At 31.2% G+C, this 21,239-nt stretch overlaps 1 non-coding gene across 1 annotated transcript; it reads left to right on the top strand.

Moving 5' to 3' along the window:
* The first annotated feature begins 18,993 nt into the window (after positions 1-18,993).
* On the top strand, positions 18,994-19,098 carry LOC136137903 (U6 spliceosomal RNA). Its single transcript, XR_010656763.1, has one exon. It is a non-coding gene; the product is annotated as a U6 spliceosomal RNA (small nuclear RNA).
* Positions 19,099-21,239: the final 2,141 nt, after the last annotated feature.

Below are 21,239 nucleotides of genomic sequence, written 5' to 3'. Positions count from 1 at the left end.
TACTACTTTCAATTTTGGCTAAGTAAAAATCACTCATAAAATGGACCTTGCAAATTTCTTCATAATACTTGAATGTGATTATATTTAATATAAGGACAGATATTAGTTTTAGCTGTCATACTTATGATTAAAAATACACTGACCAATACTGCCTACTTGGTAATAGTAAAATGCAAAAGCTTATCTAAATAAAACACTTTTCTTAGTTGTATAAAACTAGAACTTTTTTATCAGCTTTATAATTTAATTACGCTTTTATGTATTTCTGTCTAGTTTTATATTAATATTGAAAACTGCTATTTCTATCGTGTAATTTTTCTCTGAATTTAATTGAACAGAAGCTACCTTATATGTGATTGAAAGCTATAATGTGTTTAACAATAGACATCACTCATTGATTGCATTTTGGCTTGTTGCTGTGCTTATAAACTTATTTAGTTTAGTTGGTTTCTTTCAGTTTATCTTTTCTTTTGTATATTTTACTAAAAGGGAACCACTCCATTTCCACATGCTCCACAATAACAGCTTCTGTCCAAGTTTTCAGTCAACAACAAACATGTATTACTTCCCAAGGCATTTCAGTTGTCTGCTGTACACACACCCCTTCCGTTTTGCTTTTCAGAGTTTACCACAGCACGTATTTTTTCTTCTAATTTCTTTCCTTCTTTTTAAATTTTTCAGCCCTGCAAAATTAGAAACACTAATGCTGAACTCTAATTTCTGATGTCTTTACAGCTGATGCTGCCTTACCACTTAAGATTATCTATAGCATACTGAGAAAATTCCTAGAGGATAAGGCTGCTATGGCGAATCTGAGTTTCATGCATGGAAGAGCGAGTGTCATCATCCTTCTGTAAATCTTTAGCTTTGTCTGGAGTTTAATATAACATGGATGTCAGAATGTTGGCCTTCCAAAGGACATGCTGAGATTTTTGATCCCCTTCTCTGATTCTTGTCTATTAATAAATTCTGTGACAGCATCCTGCTGTGTAGCAAAATTCAGTGACAACTTTCAGATAGGTGTTGCCAAGAAAGATTTTTGAGTGCATGTAGTTTTCATCTGATGCAATTTAGTACATGACCTTTATCTTCTTTAGCCTGTCTATTAAACCACAGGGCTGGGCTGACTGTAAAAAATGACTCATAATATTGGTGTACCTACTTGGATGTGATTTTGGGGAAAAGATTGTTCTAACATCATACATTGAAGCTGTTGAGGAGATAGTATTTCCTGGAGATAAAAAAGTTCATAAAATGCCAATACTGAATCTTTGCTTATTTTTTTGTTTTATATCATAGAAAAAACACAGGCTCAGTTAAAAATGGGTTAGGGAGAACATTATTATTATTATTATATTTTCAATCCTTACCAAAAACAATATGCTCTTTATAATTCATAGTTGACTGGAATTGTTTTTTAAGTTTTTTCTTCCAGATTTATTGAGATGTCATTGACATATAACATTTTGTAAGTTTAAGGTATACAATGTTAGGGAGAACATTATTACTACATTTCTTACCTGCTTTTATTTCTATGAAAACAACTTATTGGAAATGTGTGGAAATAAAAATAAAGAACATTTACTTTACCTCTCAAAGCATAGTGACCATCTGCTTAAACTGAGAATTTAATGATGAAAAATCCTTGGAAGGGGAGCAGGAAACAGAAACAAAAACAAAAAGAAAGGGAGAAGGTGGAAGAAGGAAGGGAGAGTTAAGATTCAGTGAGGAAATTTTAAGTGCCAGGAACAGTGTGTTCTAATTTCTTTATGGGAATCATCTTATAAATGTTTATAATAACTTTATGCATTAGGTACTATTATTATCACCATTTCACATATGTAGAACTGAGGCACAGTGAGATTAAGTGACTTGTTGAAGGTCATCCAGTAAATGATGATAACACTGGTATTTGAATGTTGGCAATGTGCTGCAGAGTAGGAGAATGGTATCAAAGGATGCTGCTTCTCCCATTCCTATCAGAACAAAAGTTCTGATCCAACCCTCGATAGAGTTTCTTGTAAAAAGAAATGAATTATTTCACAAATGATGTCGAAGGAGAGTTTACCTCAAGTTAAGATTCAAGAGAGGTACTATATCATTATATAACAAAATACTTCACAGTGAGTGGCTTAAACAACAAACATTTATTTTCTACAGTTTTGGAAACTGGAAGTCCAAGATCAAGGTGAAGGAAGATTTGATTTCTCTTGAGGCCCCTCTCCTTCGTTTGCATATGGCTGCCTTCTCAACGTGTCGTGTCCTCATGTGGCCTTTTCTCTGTGCACACCTGTCCCTGGTGTCTCTTCCTCTTCTTATAAAAACATTAATCATATTGGATTAGGGCCTACTCATATGATCTCAGTTCGCCTTAATTACCTCTTTAAGGTCCTTATCTCAAAATAAAGTCATGTTAGGGCTTAAGGTTTCAACATATGAATGGTATATAAGTATTATACTTACAAATATGTATGTATATATTAGGTACATGCATGGTATATATTATGTGTACATATGTATTATTTATCCATCTATATCAAGGGAGATTATATATACATATTCATTATTTTGCTTTTATTTGACCCTTGCTTTTAAATAGGAGATGTTCTACTTATATAGAATTATATAATAGCTGTTCTGACTAGATAGCCTTAAGAGTGCTTACAGATTTATCAGATCAAAAAATTTCCTTTCTTATGTCTCAAAAATGTCAAATTTATATCCATAACTACCAATATCTAAGTAAATTGATATTTTTAAATAAAGATAGCAAAAAAAATGTTAAATGGTATGAAACTAGATTGACAGACTTGATGTGATTCTCTAAATTTTACCTTGAAAAAATGTGCAGGTCTGTAATTATTTATTGAAATAATTACAATAAAGATATTCTGAGAGAAAGAGATTGCCAAAAATCCCAAATCTGAACTTAGGTAAGGTTAGATTTTATTTAAAATATTATCACAGTAAGGGAGGGTGGCTTGCAATAGGGAGAGTGCTCTGACCATAAGATCTACAAGTTTTAAGAGTAAGGCAGAAAGGAATTTTCTTTTCTAGGGAGGTATAAATGAGAACAAGGCATTATGGAGTGGGAAGGGCCAGGGACATGGTCTGACAGTTGAGTAGGGGAGTTCTTTCCCTGAGGTCAGCCTATTTTCAAGAGTGCCCTTGAGGAGGGGTTGCTCCATATTCCACTGTTGACCAGATTGAGGGTTGGTTGATGTTGAGGAGACTGAGGGGAAAGAAAAAACCTTAACTAAACTTTGATCAAGTCAAATTTGCTGCTATTTTGTGGAGGTTGGTCACTGAGTATCAACAGTTCAACTAATAACCTAGAAGGCAAAGAATTTGGGTGGTTTGTGTCTTGTCTTGTCATAGATAAACTGAATTTATCTAGTCCTATGGGAAGGTGATTCTTTGAATTAAACCTTTTATCAGAGAGAAAAATTTTTTAAAAAGGGTGGGAGAGGGATTCCTGAACCTTTGCTCTCTTTCAAGGGCACAGACTTCAGGTAGCTTAACATTGTCACAATCAATGTACATTGATGAGTTACTGTGTTTCAACATTCAGACATGTGGTATATGTAACCTTATGATTGTATAACAGAGCACTTCATAAATACTACTGATAATGTCATGTTTATCATCACAATTAGCTAAAAAGTACTGAGAAAGCAGACAAAAGTCAATTCTTAATTCCTCTTATAAATGAAACTATGTGACAAATTAATGACTGTAGCAAAATCAGAGGTGCTAAGTATTTTGTGGATTCACCCCACTTTGGGCATGAGATTGAAAGATATTGGGTTGTCTTTCCCTCAAAAAAAATGATATGGGCTTTAAAGTTTAGGAGGAGTGGTGAACATCTGTGTCTGCCACTTATTTTGGACATATGCTGTGAGTCATAGGGATTCAATAGAACTTTGACTTCTGGAGTAAATTCATAGCAGGTTTTGTCTCCCATCTCTGATGCTGACTCTCTTTCAACAGATGATGCTAGCTTCTTCTTCTTCTTCTTCTTCTTTTTTTTTTTTTATACTTCTAGGAGAAATAAAATCTTGATACTGTCACAGTCTCCTAAAATCAATATGGACCAGGGATTGCATGGACATTTCTAGAGTACAGAGTGCCTCATTCCTGATCTCCACCCTGAACTCCTTTCAGGGGTTGTTGAAGGTCAGCGGCTGCAGCAGCATGTGATTTAATCCTTGTAAAGGCAGCTGGCAAGTGCCAATTTTTAGTTGGCACCATCAACAGTGTACAAGTCTTCCAATTTCTCCACATCCTTGTCAACATTTACCTTTTGTTTTTTCATGAGAGTCACACTAGAAAGTGTGAGGTGATCTCTCACTGTGATTTTGATTTGCATTTCTCTGATGATTACCGATGTTGAGCACTTTTTCATATACCTGTTGGCAGAGTCAAAAATAATGGAAACAACCTAAATGTCTACTGACAGATAAATGGATAAAGAAAATGTAGTATACACCTACAATGGAATATTATTCAGCCTTAAGAAAGAAGAAAATCCTGCCAAATGAAACAAAACGGATGAACCTGGAGAACATATATTAAGTGAAGTAAGTCAGTCACAGAAGAACAAATACTGTGTGATTCCACTTATATGAGATATCTAAAACAGTCAAACTCATAGAAGCAGAGTAGAATGGTGGTTTCCAGGAGTGGGGGTGGGGTGGGGAGGGGAGTTTTTCTACACTTAAAAATTTAAGAGGGTAGATATTATTTTTAGTGTTTTTACCATAGTAAAAAAAATAAAAGAAAGGGTGAAGTACAAGAAGTTATTGGGTTTGATAGCAGAGTTAGCCTCCCTTGTTTTATAAATTTGAAATAAGACACATATTAATGTGTTTTGCTTTAACACATAGACATAGATAAGTGTCTCCATAACATCACAGATCATTTCTACTGAAACTCTTTTTCTGTAAATTATTACCCATTACAAGACAGGCTTATGTGACATTATAAAGGGAAAAGTGACAGTAACTTATTTGTTTTCTTGTATTGATGCACTGGATTAATAGATTTTTTTCCTAGTAATGTGTGCATAATGATAGGCCTATGAGAAATTCAATAACAGTGCCAGGAAAAAAAATAGAGGTAACTCAAATCATGTCTATGCACTATTATGTGGGAATATGTGTCACACTAGCCAGGGATTTTCACTTGTCCTCTATTTCTTCACTTTAAGAAACAATGGTCTAGATATATGGATGTCACACTTTCTTAGAATGGTTCCATTTTTCCTCAGCACTCACAGCAAAGCCTATGAAGAAATAGCTATCCCCCAAACTACACCACATCCCAGCGTAAACAATAGACGATGCTCTTCATCAGCTTACCAAATGTTTACAGGGGGCACATTTGTTTTCTGACAGTTTGATTTATGAAAAAATTACATATAGTGTTTTATCTTATGCTAACTATAGCTATAAATAAATAAAAGCAATAACTTGATGGTTAACAATAAACATGATTGTGGTTGAGAAATATATTGGAGCAAGCAACATCTATTTAGAAAAGGCTGATCCTTAATCTCTTTTTGCTTTTCTAAGGATAAATTATTAAGTATCCCTGCTGTATCACTGAGCATTTTCTGAACAAAATACATTATTGAAATTAGTATGTCATAAATGAATAGAATGAAAATTAAAATATTAATATAATTAAATTAACGAACAATTAAGTACCCAAATTTAAAAAAAAATGCATTGCCCTGATCCACGGTTTAACACAGTGATAGTATAATCCAGGTAATAGAACTCTGTTGGAAATATTCTAAGCACTCCCTTAGCAAAGTCATTACAGATTGGCCTGATGCTCCATATAATTTCTGTGATAAGCTACTGAAAATTTAATTGGTTTTAGCTCTAAAATATTTCTTCATAAAGTAAGTACAACAGATGAATAAACCTCTTTGATTCACCTATTTATAGCAACTTAAGGAAACTCATTAATATACTTCCTTTGCAGATATTTGTATTAAATAGGAATGCTCAATGAAATATTATAAGGATCTTTAAGAACCCATATTCCATAGCATAAAATCATGTTTGTAGATGAAAATTTTGATTAAGTGAAATAAGTATTCACTTAATTTGATGCCAGAAATAGAAAGTACTATTGTGGTCTCTTATTGAGATATAGTAGAAGTCATTACAGAAATGTATGGCTTTCTTGAATAATATTTTTTTCTAGAATCTTAGAAATGCAGCTTCCTTATAATCATTTAATTTGAGAATTAGCCACATGCCCATATTTCAAATATTGTGACTTCATTTACTATTTTCCTTTACTGTGAGTTTCCTTGCTCATTTTAAGTGGTTCTTTTGCAGGAATCATGATTTGTAAGCAAATGAAACAAAGTTCTACTAGGAGCCCCAAACTTTCCTTGTAATTTCAACCCAGATCTCATTCAATCAATAGTTATATTAAATAAAATTTTTAATTCTACCTTAAACATAAGGATATTAAATATCCTATGTAATCATACCCAGAAGTCACTTTGACATTCCAGAGATTCCTCTGGAATCTCTCCCTTAACCTAGATCCCAGAGTAGCTTCGTGCCCTTTTATCCCTGTGATGTTTTCTCTCTCTTAGATGTTTCCTCAGTGATGACTCTTATTTTTAAACAAATTTCTGTCATATTTTCTCACAGTTTTTTTCCCAACCTCAAAACATTTGGTGGAATAAAATAATATTTACACATATATCTAACTTACACATTGAGGATAAATACTAGGATTAGGTAATTTCTTGAAAATATGATTTTCCCCGGTGTGTATCTCTTCCAGAACCACTGATGGACAGCTTTTAGTTCCTCGTGGCATACAGTCCAAGCCTCTTAGCCTAGATCACAGGATCCCTCATGATATCCTTTCAAGCTACCTTCCCCATCTTTTCTGTAAATACTAGTGATTTTCATTTCACCAAGTCCCCTTCAGTCTATCTGCCCATGTCTGAAAGTTCTAGCTCTAATCCACTTTCCAATTATGTATATAATTCACAAAACTCTTAAAAAATTACTTACCAGTCAAGCCAAGTAAGATACTTAAATGTCTAAAAAGGGTTATACAACAAATTTCTGATTATCGAGTGTACACCTGTATGTGTGCGTGTTTACTCATTTAATCTTTTTTCTTATAGTCATCCAAGAAAGGGTATCGTTCAACATATTTCTTAAATTCTGGAATCTCAAAATGACTTTGTGTTGCTTGTATTAGATGAGCTGTAATGTGGAATTGCAAATTTGGGGCCTAAAACCACATTCCTAAAAAATCTATTGATACCAATGATATCACTATATACATTTTAGTTTCTATACTCCTGGTATTGTTTTTAAAGACAATTTTTTCTGTTTAATTTCATTCAAAACAATAGTATTTATTATATATTGTATATAAATATATATTTATACATACTCTTTATTTGTATTCTCATTTTTGCTTTTTTATTTCTTTCACATTTTATTTTGCTATTTTCTTCATCATTTTTTTTTCCTGTAACAAGTGTATTGTGAAAACTGTCAAATTTGTTCTCCACAACTTTTTTTATATTTTATTCATCATAAGGTTGGCTGCTTTGTACCTTTAATGTGGAAGTTTCTCCCACTTTCTCCTTTTTTATTAAAATACATATTTTTGATATACCAAAGTAAAAAGGAAATAATATGAGTGTTTCCATAACCAAAACTCACTAGGGTGAGTGGATACACAAGTTTTATTTTCTTGTGTATCATTCCATAATCACATTCTCTCCTTCTCTCCCACCCAGAAAAAAGCATCACTTTGAAATAAGATCTCATAACACCTATAGTTTGTCATTTTATTATGTGTGTTTATATTGAAAAGTTATTAATTTCAAGTTTTAAAAGTAATCTCTATGGTATTGTATAACTCACCTTTATAATACATAATTTTATAATCATTATCTTTGTAATATTTATCCAAGTATATATAGCTTCTGTTAATTTTCACTTCTGTAGAGCATTATTTTATTCAAATATATAGATATTTATAAATCCATTATTCAGGTGGTAAATATTGGGATTATTTCCAGCATTTGCAAGTACAAAAAATTATTTTTGTATGTGTTGCTTGTGTATATATATAAGTACCTCTTAAGTATATAAGTAAGAACCAAACTACTGTGTTAAATGATATGAACCTCTTCATTTTACTGGGTATTTCTAACTTTGTTTTAAAGTGGAAATAGAAATTGATGTACTGGCAGTGTATAAAAATTTTAATTGTTCTATCTACTCATGAATTCTTACTCTTTTTTGACACATTTTTAAATCTGGGAAGTAATGAGTAGTTTTGTTAAATTGAGATTTGAATATGTGTTTTATTATTAGCAATTTGGAACATCTTTTCATACACTTATAAAGTTTTCCTCTAAATGATTTATATGAACTCTATATTCTAAAGGTAATTACTTTTTTAGGTTTTCAGTATTTCACATATTTTCTACAACTCTATCCTTTGTGGAACATGACAAATCTGTGTGCTGTATTCTTAATTAAATAAATAAACATACATATAAAAATACATATATGCATATACATATTTACCCACACATATATACACCATATTGATGTGTATAAATGTACAATTCTATATATACACACATTATATGATATTCACATTTATATACCTATTTACTTATGTAATTAGTATTTTCCTGTTTTAACACACAGGCACCCAATATACACACATGCACACATGCACCAGAAAGAAATATCTCTGAGAAAAGATGATGATGTAAAGGTGATTATGATACTGATGACAATATATTTACAAATGAGGAAATTATAAATGTATTTGATGTTTAATGATTTTGTTTCTTCAGTAATCAATTTAGTTATTATGTAAAAGTATATTGTACACAAAGAAAAATTAAGAGGCTATATATTGTCACATAATTTAAAAATGTTTATGGCTAAAACTCAAATCTTCCTTTCAAATAATCAATAGGATGTATCTGGTATTCCTGCCTTTAATTATGAAAACCATAGGCCTGATTACCCTCATATAGTCAATTTGTTTGGCATAAAACTACCTTAAAAGGACCTCTTCACATCCTAGAGGTGAAGATACATTTTAGTTTTAAAACTTTCATTTCTCAAGCAATTGAAATGATTTATATATAATCTCATAGATCTCTCCTACATTAAATAAAAAAAATAAGAATCACAGTATCACATATTTGGTGAAAATATAGATAACATCTTTTCAAACTTTACTAGAATCATTATGAAGTACAAGATGTCAAAATCTGAGGACCTGAAAAACTAGTTTACAAATTCAAATTAAGAAATAAAAGCATGGTTATATAAACTTTGTTTTTTCTAGTGGCATACACACCAAAGGATTGTATTAAAGGTTTCTTCTTCATAATAGCAATTTTGGAGTTGGTGCATAACCCTTTTTCCAAATCTTTCTATTAATCTTTTAAAAATGCTAGAATGGCATATTGCTAACACTAAAACGTTGTTCTCCAAGAATGTATTAATGCAGCATGAGATTTCCTTCACAGAGGGGAAGGGCAATATTTATATTACAGAAACTTAAAAAAAAAGTCACTTTACTATATTAGAAATTCTAGTCACTATGGTGTAATTGTATATATATTTTACTTTAATTCATTTGTTCAGTTTTTTTCAGTGAAATGTTAATAAACCAAAAATTTTATTATATACCTTTAATAAATAAAAGTCATGTATAGCTTTCCATTTCTCATAAGACAGAACTTTTCTTCTCATTAAATAGTTTTTTCCCACTGTTACCCAATCCCTAATCTTATACTCCCAGACATAATATTTTATTAATTATTGGTATGAAAATCCAGCTTAGTATCATAATGAATACAGAGATGATGAGGTTTGTTAGTTTTTCTTTCACACTCAAACCATATGGGGATGAGCATATTCTTCTGCAATCTTTTTTGAAACTTTTTCCTCTTGTCTAGCAAAATGATATTTATGCAAATGAACGTAACACAGTAACATCAAAAACTGCTGTTTAGTACAAACTTTGTGGCAAGATATTACAAATTGTATCTAAGTTTCTTTGATATTTATTGTAATTGCTTCAAGCTCACACACGCACACAAAATAAGTCCAGATACCACACTTAAGATATGTGACTATTATAAAGCTGCATCTTACTGACCCTGGCCCATTTTCACTTCTGAGTGAACTATATAGAAATTAACAAAAAAGGAACCTATAACATCTATACAATGGGCTATTCACCTCTATATCCTTTTAAGATCGCATGATTATACATTCATGCATAAATATAGTCTGATATTTCATTTAATTATTCAGGCTGAGATTTACCTTTGCTTATTATTTTGGGTAAAATGTTGCTAAAATTAAATTCACTATGAAATACAGTACTGCATGAAGTTTAAATACCAGATATATTTTTTTCTGAAATCTTTATGTTGGCATCTTTCTCAGCTTTATATCTTAAATGACATAAACATTTGTATTAAACTTGAACATTAATACTTTTAAAATGCTTCATATACTTAAAAAAAAAAGTGCATTGAGGCTAAATCATGAACCTAGTCAGGGACAAGAGATCTGCTTGAAGTGTAGAATTTACCCAAGGAAAGTATGTCAATAAGCAGTGCTGAGTTCCACAAAGCAGGTACAAAACAGCAACTAGAACAATCGCTCATAATGACACATTTCAAACCAAAGAAATGAGAGATCTGTGTCAATTGACTTCAGCTAACAATCTGTAGAAAACAGACTTGAAAACTCCTTCTGGTAACTTTGTCTCCAGGCATGGCATTTTAATACAGTTCTAGAACTTTATAGGTAATGCAAAATTTGAGGGTAGCCAAGTCAAAGATGGTATAGCAAGTAGAAATCAAGTTGTCCTCTTAATTATGCTAGATTAATGTTATAATCAAAGAAGCCTGTAATTGACAACATGCAAAAAAGTTACTTGGAAAATGTGTCAATTCTAAAAGAAATACAATCTCTCAAAAAAGATGTCATCATATTTTAAATGAATAGGCAATGTCAATCAAAGTGTCCCACTTTTTAATAATAGCTTAGATTTAAAATATTTATTAAACAAAGTCTGGATACTATAAATTATACAATAGATTATACAATAGATTATCTAAGACCATAAACACCAAATGTCAGGTATTGTCTAAGGGACTGGGATTGGGAAAAATGTAAAAGAATGCAAGGTGTCAGTTTTGGACATATTTTAAGTTAATGGTGGGGTATTTAAGGGAATTCCAGTGAGAGTACAGAAGTAATAATGGGCAAAATATGCATTTTTATTTAGAGGTAATTATAAATGGCTATGTAATTTAGAGGTCTGTACTTTTATTATAAAATTAGGATAAGTAACAGTGTGAGAGTATGTTGAATATTGGAGAGGAGATTTCTATTTATGTTTCTAGGAAAGAACATGAATATTTAATAAATGCAAAACTGTGTCTCATTCTTGGCTTTGGAAAATAAAATTTCTAACTTTTACTCCTCCATTCTCCATAGACTTTCCTATTTTCTATAAAATGTCTCTTCAACTACTGAATAAGGAGTATCTGACAACTTAAATATGATTCATCTGAGGACTAAAAACATGAAAATACACAAGGCTGTCTCCACCCTTTTTTTTCCTTTTTATCTTATTTACTTTTTCAGAACAATTTGAGCTCTAGTAAATCCACTTCATAATACATCCTAAATAAGGTGAATGGTAATTCTATGCTCAGTGATGTTCTAGCAGGTAGATATTACAGAGAAGGCAAGTGTTAAGTTGTTAATTTATTTAGCTGGTAAAGTCAGGAAGAAATGTTTGTTTTATTGAAAGATAAAAATAATTATTTTTTAAATTTCAAGACTATTTTATAGAGCAGTTTTAGATTTATAGTAAAATTGAGAGGAAGGTAAGAGATTTTCCACACACCCACTACCCCCACACCTGCATAGTCTCCCCCACTATCTGTATCCCTCATCAGAATGGTACATATTTTATGAAGGATGAACCTACCTTGACACATCATAAGCAACCCAAATTCATAGTTTAAATTAGGATTCCTTCTTGGTGTTGTACCTTCTATAGGTTTGGACAAGTCTTTATTAAAATATCATACAAAATATTTTCACTGCCTTAAAATATCCTCTGTACTCTATTCATCTATCTCTCCCCATCACCCCACAGCCATTGTTTTTTAAAATATTTCCTCTGTAGTTATGCTTTTTCCAGAATGTCATATAGCTGGAATCATAAAATATTGAGCCTTTCCAGTTTGGTTTCTTTCACTTAGTAATAATAATTTAATTTTCCTCCATGTCTTTTCCTGGCTTCATAGCTCATTTCTTTTGAGTGCTGAATAATGTTCCATTGTCTGGATATACCAGTTTATGTATCCAATACTGAAGGACATCTTGGTTTCTCCCAAGTTTTGGAAACCATGAATAAATGGCTATGAACATCCATGTGCAGATTTTTATGTGAACATAAAAGTTTCTAACTCTTTGGGTAAAAGTTTCTAACTCTTTGAGTAAATACCAAGGAATGCGATTGTTGGGTTCCAAAGTGGGTGTACAATTTTGCATTCCCACCAGCAATAAATGAGAGTCCCTGTTGCTCCATCTCCTCAATAGCATTTGGTGTTGTCCATGTTCTGGAGTTTGGCCATTCTAATAGTTGTATATTGGAATCTTATTGTTTTAATTTTCATTTCCCTAATGACATATGATGTGGGGGATCTTTTCATATGCTTATTTGTCATTTCTATATTTTTTTATATTTCTTCTTTAAGTAATTACTTAAGATAATTATTAAAGTGCTTATATTTACACATAAATTAGTATTTCAAATATTACTCATTAAGGCTGAAATTTTATTTTACCTGAGGAGATGGAAAAAAAATGAATTTTGCCTTAGGTACATATGACACATTTTTCTGCTAATTGCAGAAAATGATAAAACTGAGTCAAATAGTTTATAGGAAATAATAAATAATCCACAGACTAATCAATCACAAAATAGCAAGTATAATGTAATATTCTTAATTTCTACAAAATCGAAACTACCTCACATGAAACATTAGCCTTTTAAGACTAGAACACTGTCTTAATTTAAATGACATTTTCTTCGATTTTTTTTCTAAGAATACATTTTGTTAGATTTCTTATGAATAATGAAATAATCTAATACAGGGTTGAAAGCAAAAGGCGAAAGGACTTAAAATGGCAAAAAAAAAAAAAAATTCTAACTTAGGAGATATAAGAACTAGTTTCTTCTCCTGTCTTCTAGTATTTCAATGGCTGAACCATCATTCTGATTTTGTAGGATTGTTGTGAGAGTTGGTGATATGTTAAAATATCTATCCCAGGACATGATTGTTACTCAATCAATGTTAACTGTATCTGAATTCTAAGCTTGTCTTTACATAGACTTTCAAGAAAGTTATTGATCCATACACATGAATAGTCAATAATTTTGAAAAATAAAACAAAATAAAAGTGAGTCTGAACTTTGAAGGCTTCTAGTGACATAGCTATTTTTTTTTTACCTAATAAACAAAGAGATCCTTAAAAGATTGTGACAAGGGAAATTATAATATGACAGCTTTAATATGTCATATTTTAACATATTTAATCTGACTTGATTGGCAAGTGATTGTACATGTGTGTGCATTCATGTTAGTGTAAGAACAAAGAACAATTAATAAAGAGGCCCTTAAAATTTAACGGGTCTGGATAGAAGGCAAACATCTTGCTTCTTTTCAGATTTATTTTTGGAGGTCATATGATCCTGACAACTTTTCTGTATTGAATTTTATGATTTGTATGTGATAATAAGTCTCAGTATGCTCAACTGTGTAAGTCTCTTTCTTTCCTGACAGTTCACACAAATAGCAATAAACTTAGCTGATGCCTGCTGCTTTCTTTCTGTCATTTGGAAATGAGTTACTGTTATATTTTCAGCATAAATTGAATTCTATCCTTTTAAACACAGATTTAAGTGGTTTGGTACTTTAGCTTTTTTCTGTTATATTACAGAATATTATTTAGTCCAAAGTGTTACACTGTGGGAAGAGTGCCATCTAAATCCTGTTGCTATTGTGGAATCTGGGATTTGTTTCCATGGACACTGAGCCAAGCTAACAGTCAGGGTTTCATAGCCTAACATTGACTGAGATTGAGAACCTAAGCAGTCTTTATTTAAAATGAAGTGACTATAAATTAAGCAAACATTGTGTATATTACATAAAGAACTAGCTTATCAAATTTTCTCTACAGAAACATATTGAAAAGAGACTATTAGAACTTCCAGAAATTTCTTAAAGCAGGAAAGACCACTACTTTCTCCAATCCTAGTATCTATAGGTTAATAATTTTGATGCTTATACTAACACACACATATGATAATAAATTAAATATAATGAATGATGGCATATTTATTGATCTAGAGTAAAACTAGAAGCTAATATAACAAGCATCTCTATTGACTTTGAAACAAAAATTCTCCAACTGTATTTCTGTCTATAGTGAAAAGTAAAAGAACAAAATGCTAGTATAAAGTAAAAATATTTAATCAACCAGTTAACTCAAATTATATAAAAGTGCTACATTAAGAAGACTATTTTTTTCTTCATTCCATTTCAGTAGAAATATTGCTTTCCAATGTGGGTGGCTATGAGGTTCCTAGGTTCAGATTCTTGTATTCTGAGAAGAAAGGCATCTTTACTAAATTGTGAATCTGCCTTGCTTACTGTTTCACTCAGCCATCAACCTATTTCATTCATTCTGGAGAGCTGCATGTAGGCTGGGTTTTATATGACATAAAGTTTTATCTCATCAATGGTTGATTGACCTTTATTTATTATTTTCCTCAGAATTGCAGTAAAATAAATCTTAATCTACTAGTGATATAACATAATCATTATTCAATTCCTGATTAAATTCATGTATGTTACTATAGAAATCATGCTTAATTTCAAATAAATTAGAATAATAATGTTTATCAAGAGCCTCATGTGATATTCACCATATGATAAATTTTCAACAATTTTAAATTATATGAAACAAGACAATCTTAAGTAACTCTTTAAAAAATAATTTTAATTGAGGCTTATAAAGGCTTATAACACCAAAAAATACATATTTTACACATACTTGTGGTTACAGCAACTATCCCTATGTTCCCTAGTATACCAATTTGATTGTTTCTGATTTGCGCTTGGTTTGTCTGAACTATTAATGCAAGGCAAGGATTCTAAATCATTTTGGATGTCTTTGCAAATATTGGTTAAACTTATTTTATTAGGCACTTTCACCAATCCTTTGTTCTACGTATTCCAGGTAATGTCACCTGTTTCTTGCCAATAAAACAAAGTGCTACATTGGTGGCACACAAACATTGTCTGAGAAAACACTGAAACTTTTAATACAAAGAAAAAAAAGGAAAGACAGAAGAAAGAAAAAAGTCTTCTGAAGTCTGCCTCCTTTCAAATCGGGGAAACAATAATTATTGATGTGTATATCAGAGTTTCAGTTAAGACTTGAATCAAATGTGACAATATAAAATGAAAATCTGTTGTCTTTCTATATTCAGCTTTAGTAGCTGAAGAACATATTGGAAAATTGTGTGTTGTACAAGTGGAGGACACATTTAGAGACAAATTTCCAGCTATATCACCAGAAATCATCTGTTGCTTTGTTTAAAGCTGTATTGCAAAGTCCAACAGCCTCGAGAATGAGCTCATTTTTTAAATGGGATAAAAATAATTACTAATATTGACCAAAAAATAAGTATTTTAGATTAATCTATGGATTGATGTTGACATTAATTACATTATTAAAAACTTTAAAGATGCAAGCAGTGCAAATGTGTTACCAAATTTCCCATTCACTTTCCATATTGATCATGTAAAATTTCTTATGGTCATCTTGTAATGAAGCTGCTTGACTTCCTCCTAAAATATAAAGCCATTAACTTAGTTTCTGTGTTCTCCTTCTCTTCTGACAATTATGGTAAAATGGTACATAAAGTTACTCGCATTTTGGTGACAAAAACTTCAATTGTTACATGCATGGTTTTATTAACTTCTTTTTTCAAATAATAATTTTAATAATTATGAAATTAGCCTCAGAAAAAAATGCTAGCTGCTTTTTGTGTTGAAAAGTTATTTACCTTTTTGAAAATCATATGTAAAAAAATGTCAAAACATAACTACCTCTGTAGGGTCACAATAATTATCTATCATATGGGTCCATTTTGTCCACAAGGACTGAACATCTTCCATTCACACCTTCCTTGATTCTAATTGGTTATTAACCCTATTCTTCTCCTTATCTCACAAACTGGTGAGGGAATAAAAATGCAAAAAAAAAAAAAAAAAGAAATGATTATCTTGACTCTAGTCCCTTATAAGCAAAAAGAAATTTTAAAAAACATTTAATGAGATATTCATAAAATGGGAGAATTCTTCTCTTTCTCTGCGATAGAAATGAAGAACATAAATATGACTTAATATATAGATATACCTGGTGTGTAGAGCCAAAATTAGTATTTCCATCTTGTTGACTCTTTCTTTCAAAGTACAGAAACATCTAATCAACTGCTTTCTGCAATAATGAAAATTAATATACCATAGTTAAAGATATATTTAAACATATATTTGAAAAAAACTCTGTGGGATAAACAGCATTTTTTTTTCATTTTAAATGAGAGAAAAATGATGCTCAAAGTTTAAATTTTATTCAGAAACTCACTCATATTTAAACTTCAAAGCCCATTCAATTTCCAGTATACTATGAAGTAGGTTGATGCCAATATGGGGGTTTAGTCAGAAAGTACAGTTCCACAATTCAAATTTCACAAATGGAAAAGTTAAGATCCTTGCAAGTGTCTTGGTGACTATATTGCTAAAATGGAGTGGAGAGAAGTTTAATGTTGCTCAGGATTCTAGGGGGTTGGAGGTGTTACACCTGGTCACTTGAAAATAGCTTGATAGATATAAGATTGGTTTTAAGGAAAAGTGGTTTTCTGGGGTTGAGTATTGGCAGAGGATAAGATTGAAAAGCAGGGCCCTGATAAGAAAAATAAATGAATGTACTCATTCACAGCCTCTCTTGGAGGCCAACACAGGGCAATTTGTCTACATGAGCTCTCCCCGCTGAGAACAGATATAACAGTGGTGTTGGTCAGGGGCCAACCAGAGCACACTCTTCAAGCAAAGACAAAAGAGAATTCCTTTAGCCTGAAACAGGGTAAAATATTCCCACCTGAAGTCATAAGCTCAGCCCAGGTGGTGTGGGTTCTTTATCGCTTGATAAGAAAGTGTTGCAAACACAAAGCCCGGTCTTCAGTGGCCCACTGAGGGCCAAAAGACTACATGCACAAGGAAACTGCCTTTACCAAAAGATAATCTGATTTAAATCCACTTCTTTTCTTTTGCAAATGACTTTGTTTTTACAACATTCAATGAACTTTTAAGATCTCTTTATTCCTTTTTTTTTAAAAAAATTATTGGAATATAGTTTATTTACAATGTTTTAGTTTCTCCTGTATAGCAAAGTGAATCAGTTATATATATATATATATATATATATATATATATATATATATATATCCACTCTTTTTAAGATTCTTTTCCCATAAGATTTCCTTTTCCTTAATATTTAAAATTTCAAGAGATATTTCTGGTTTTTTTTTTTTTTTTTTTTTTTTTTTTTACATTTTAATCATTCAGTATAACCTTTAAATATAAATATGTGGTTTTCAGCTCTAAACCATTTTTCTATTATTTATTTAACATTTTTTCCTCCCAATATTTTGTGTTCTCTTTTCTAGAGCCTCCTATTAGGTTTTTGGACCTATGAATCACATTACTTATATTTTCCATTTTTACCTTTCTGTGTAGCTTTTAAGCAAATTTCCTCAAATATAGTTTTAGCAATTTTTTTTTTTTTGTGTGTGTGTGGTATGCGAGCCTCTCACCACTGCAGCCTCTCCCGTTGCGGAGCACAGGCTCCGGACTCACAGGCTCAGCGGCCATGGCTCACGGGCCCAGCCGCTCCGCAGCACGTGGGATCTTCCCGGACCAGGGCACGAACCTGCGTCCCCTGCATCGGCAGGCGGACTCTCAACCACTGCACCACCAGGGAAGCCCAGTTTTAGCATTTAAAAACAAATTTTAACTACAAATATTTAATATATAGAGCAGTTTATTATATGTATATATATATATGTGCATATGTCAGTATTTTTTATATTCACACACACAAGTGTGTATATAAATTTTTCAACAGCAAAAGCAGCTTAGATACCCATTACTTGAAAAGTGGATAAATTATATCACATATATTCCACATACATATATCAACATATATCAACTTTAAGAAACTAATGCTGAGTGACAAATGAAGCAAAATGAGACATAAAAATATTCAAACAGTACTTTATCTAGGAACATAAAAATTATATATGTTTATATATATAAATAAATTATATTTATAATATATATGTATATTACAATTATGGTTTCCTATTGTAATGAAAGAGAATGGAAGAAACTGAATGGTTTGTGTAGAAAAAAGTTTAAAAAAAATCATTAAATTAAAAAAAGTCTTTTCATAGGCCAATGATGAAGATTCTTTCTCTCTCTCTCTCTCTCTCTCTCTCTCTGGTCAAATAACAAAATGCACCTAACTAATGCATATTAATTTGTATTCAGTAAATTTGTCACTGCTGTTACAGATCAAGGGCTCATGCTGTCTGACTGGAATAGAAGCCAGTATTACGGTACTGGCTTTCTGAGGAAAGAAACAGCTTTGTGAGGTTGACCATCAAGGAGACAGAAGGCAGGGCTCAAATACAAAATACAAATTCTTCCTAGTATTAATTCAAAGGAATGCCATCATTCCATTTGGTGGATTTCCTGAAGCTCTAAATGGGATTACTTTGAGAGAAAAACACTCCAATGTTTGCTTCAACAGCCCATATACAAAAAATGCAATGATGCAGAGAAGCTTAGCATGGTCCCTGTACAAGAATAACATGTACATTTGTGAAGTGTTCTCTATTTTTTTCTATTTTTTATTGTTCATATGCTCCAGAGTTTTTGTTAAAGTAAAAAAATGTTTTGGAAATAGATAGTGGTGATAGTTGCACAATGTAGTGAATGTAATTAAGGTAAACAAAATTTATGTTTAAAAATTGTTAAAATAGCAAAGTATATATATATATATATATATATATATATATATATATGCAAAATAAGGATACACAAAATACAGTTAATTTATAGAAGTTCCATTATATTGCATCATTGTTCTCCATTCTCTTTACTCTTTTAAGGGAAAATTGAAAATTAAATAGAAGGATAAGAATATAACCTGGTATCATTATTTGTTTTTTTCCCATTTTAAAGCTCAATAACAAATATAGCAGTGATTTACATATGGAATACATTGAAAAATTAATAGATCACCTGTAATAATAGCCATGGCAGGACATATTCTTTTAATCTCACAGAGTCATTCTTAAAATATATATTTCATGTTTATATAGAAATTGTTTTGCCTTTTAATCTGCTGGTATATTCAAAATTTATTTCTGAATCTCTTGCCATTTTGCTAGAACTGTGTTCTCACCAACTTCATTTTTCCTACTCATTGTGCTAGAGAGCCAAAATCTTTTAATTCTGTATTTACAGAAATGATGTTTGACATGTTATACCATCTTTTAATTTTTGTTTGTCTTAAAAATAATAACATAATTCTAGAACTGTTCTAAAGCCAAATATATGTTTATTAAACACACAGGATTGTCTTTTCTTTTGAACTGCCTCACAGAACATCACCAACTGTCAGAAGATACCAGATTTAGTGTGATAATCACTGTTCTTTTACTAAACATGCAATTCTAAATAAGATTTATTTTGTGTCTGCTCAGTTACCTAGACTAATATCAATTCTGTGATAATATATTAGAATGTAGTCATGACAGCAACACAACATATGTAGTAAGAAGAACTAGGTTTTTTGTTCTTTATTTAGATCTTTCTAACTTAACTTTTTAAATACATTGTAGGTTTGCTGATAATAACATGTGCCAGACCTAACTACTTCAGTTAGCTTAAGAAATAACTAAAATATCTTTGAAATGATTCTGTACACTAGGGGAAATAATTATTATAAATATTATTTGTGGAGTTTGGTAGCACAGTAAATGTAGAGAATTTGGGGAAATTAAACAATTCACTGAAAACACATGAACAAATTCATTGAAATAAAATGGAATTCATCACAAGAAACTGCAGGGTAGTTCTTCTCCCCTATACTACCTAAGTTTCATTTGTCTCTTGTCATTTTCATTTCTAGTCTTATCCCTAAAGAAAAACAGAGATTTCAATTCATCTACTGATAACAAGGGCTGATTGTATACAGTGAAATTCATTACTGCTTTGATTTTTACATAGTTCCCTCCCTGTTTGAGCTGTTGTCTTCTTGTCATGTCCACTTTTTTCTCATAGTCAAGATCACTCTGATCTGTACGTTGATATTTATTTCCTTGCTGCCTCGTGCACACTACATAATGACATGAATGTCTATCATGTTGAAGAAAGAAGATACTGTTTTGGGTACTTTAAAATAAGTGAATTTAGGTTTTTGTTGCTGCATATACAAAAATAATGTACCGTGAAGTATAAAATTAGTTTTAAATGATACTTAAATGTGTAAAGTTAATAAATAACTAACAAAGGGAAAAAAATCAGAGGCAAGAAAAGAAAAAAAAAGTACCATAGTTAAGAGATTTAAATCTGTGTTTTTTCTTGGTTCTGTTTCCCTCAATGCTTATAGAAAACATTGCAATAGATCTCATATGTACTATTTATGCATTGTGCACTTGCTTCAAATTGTTTATGTCTATAAAATGTTAATGTGTATATACCCTTTTATCTGTGTGAGGTATAAATCAATAATTTATCTTAATATGGGTTTTAGGAAATCTAAGATATTTGCATACCTTATTACCCTTATTGAGCAAGGTTAGTTAAGAGTTGTGTTATTGTTCAAGTTGACACATCCTCATATGATGTAATTTTTCTTGAGCTTGATTATCTAACACAGTTATAAACACAGTGTATTGAACACTTACTCTGTTCTGAGCACAAAATATTGTATTTGAATTTCTTGAAGCATTTCAAAGATATTCCCAAGACCAAG

This window comes from Phocoena phocoena, chromosome 18, assembly GCF_963924675.1.
Source record: "Phocoena phocoena chromosome 18, mPhoPho1.1, whole genome shotgun sequence".
NCBI lineage: Eukaryota > Metazoa > Chordata > Mammalia > Artiodactyla > Phocoenidae > Phocoena > Phocoena phocoena.
This window is presented reverse-complemented; position numbering and strand designations above follow the sequence as displayed.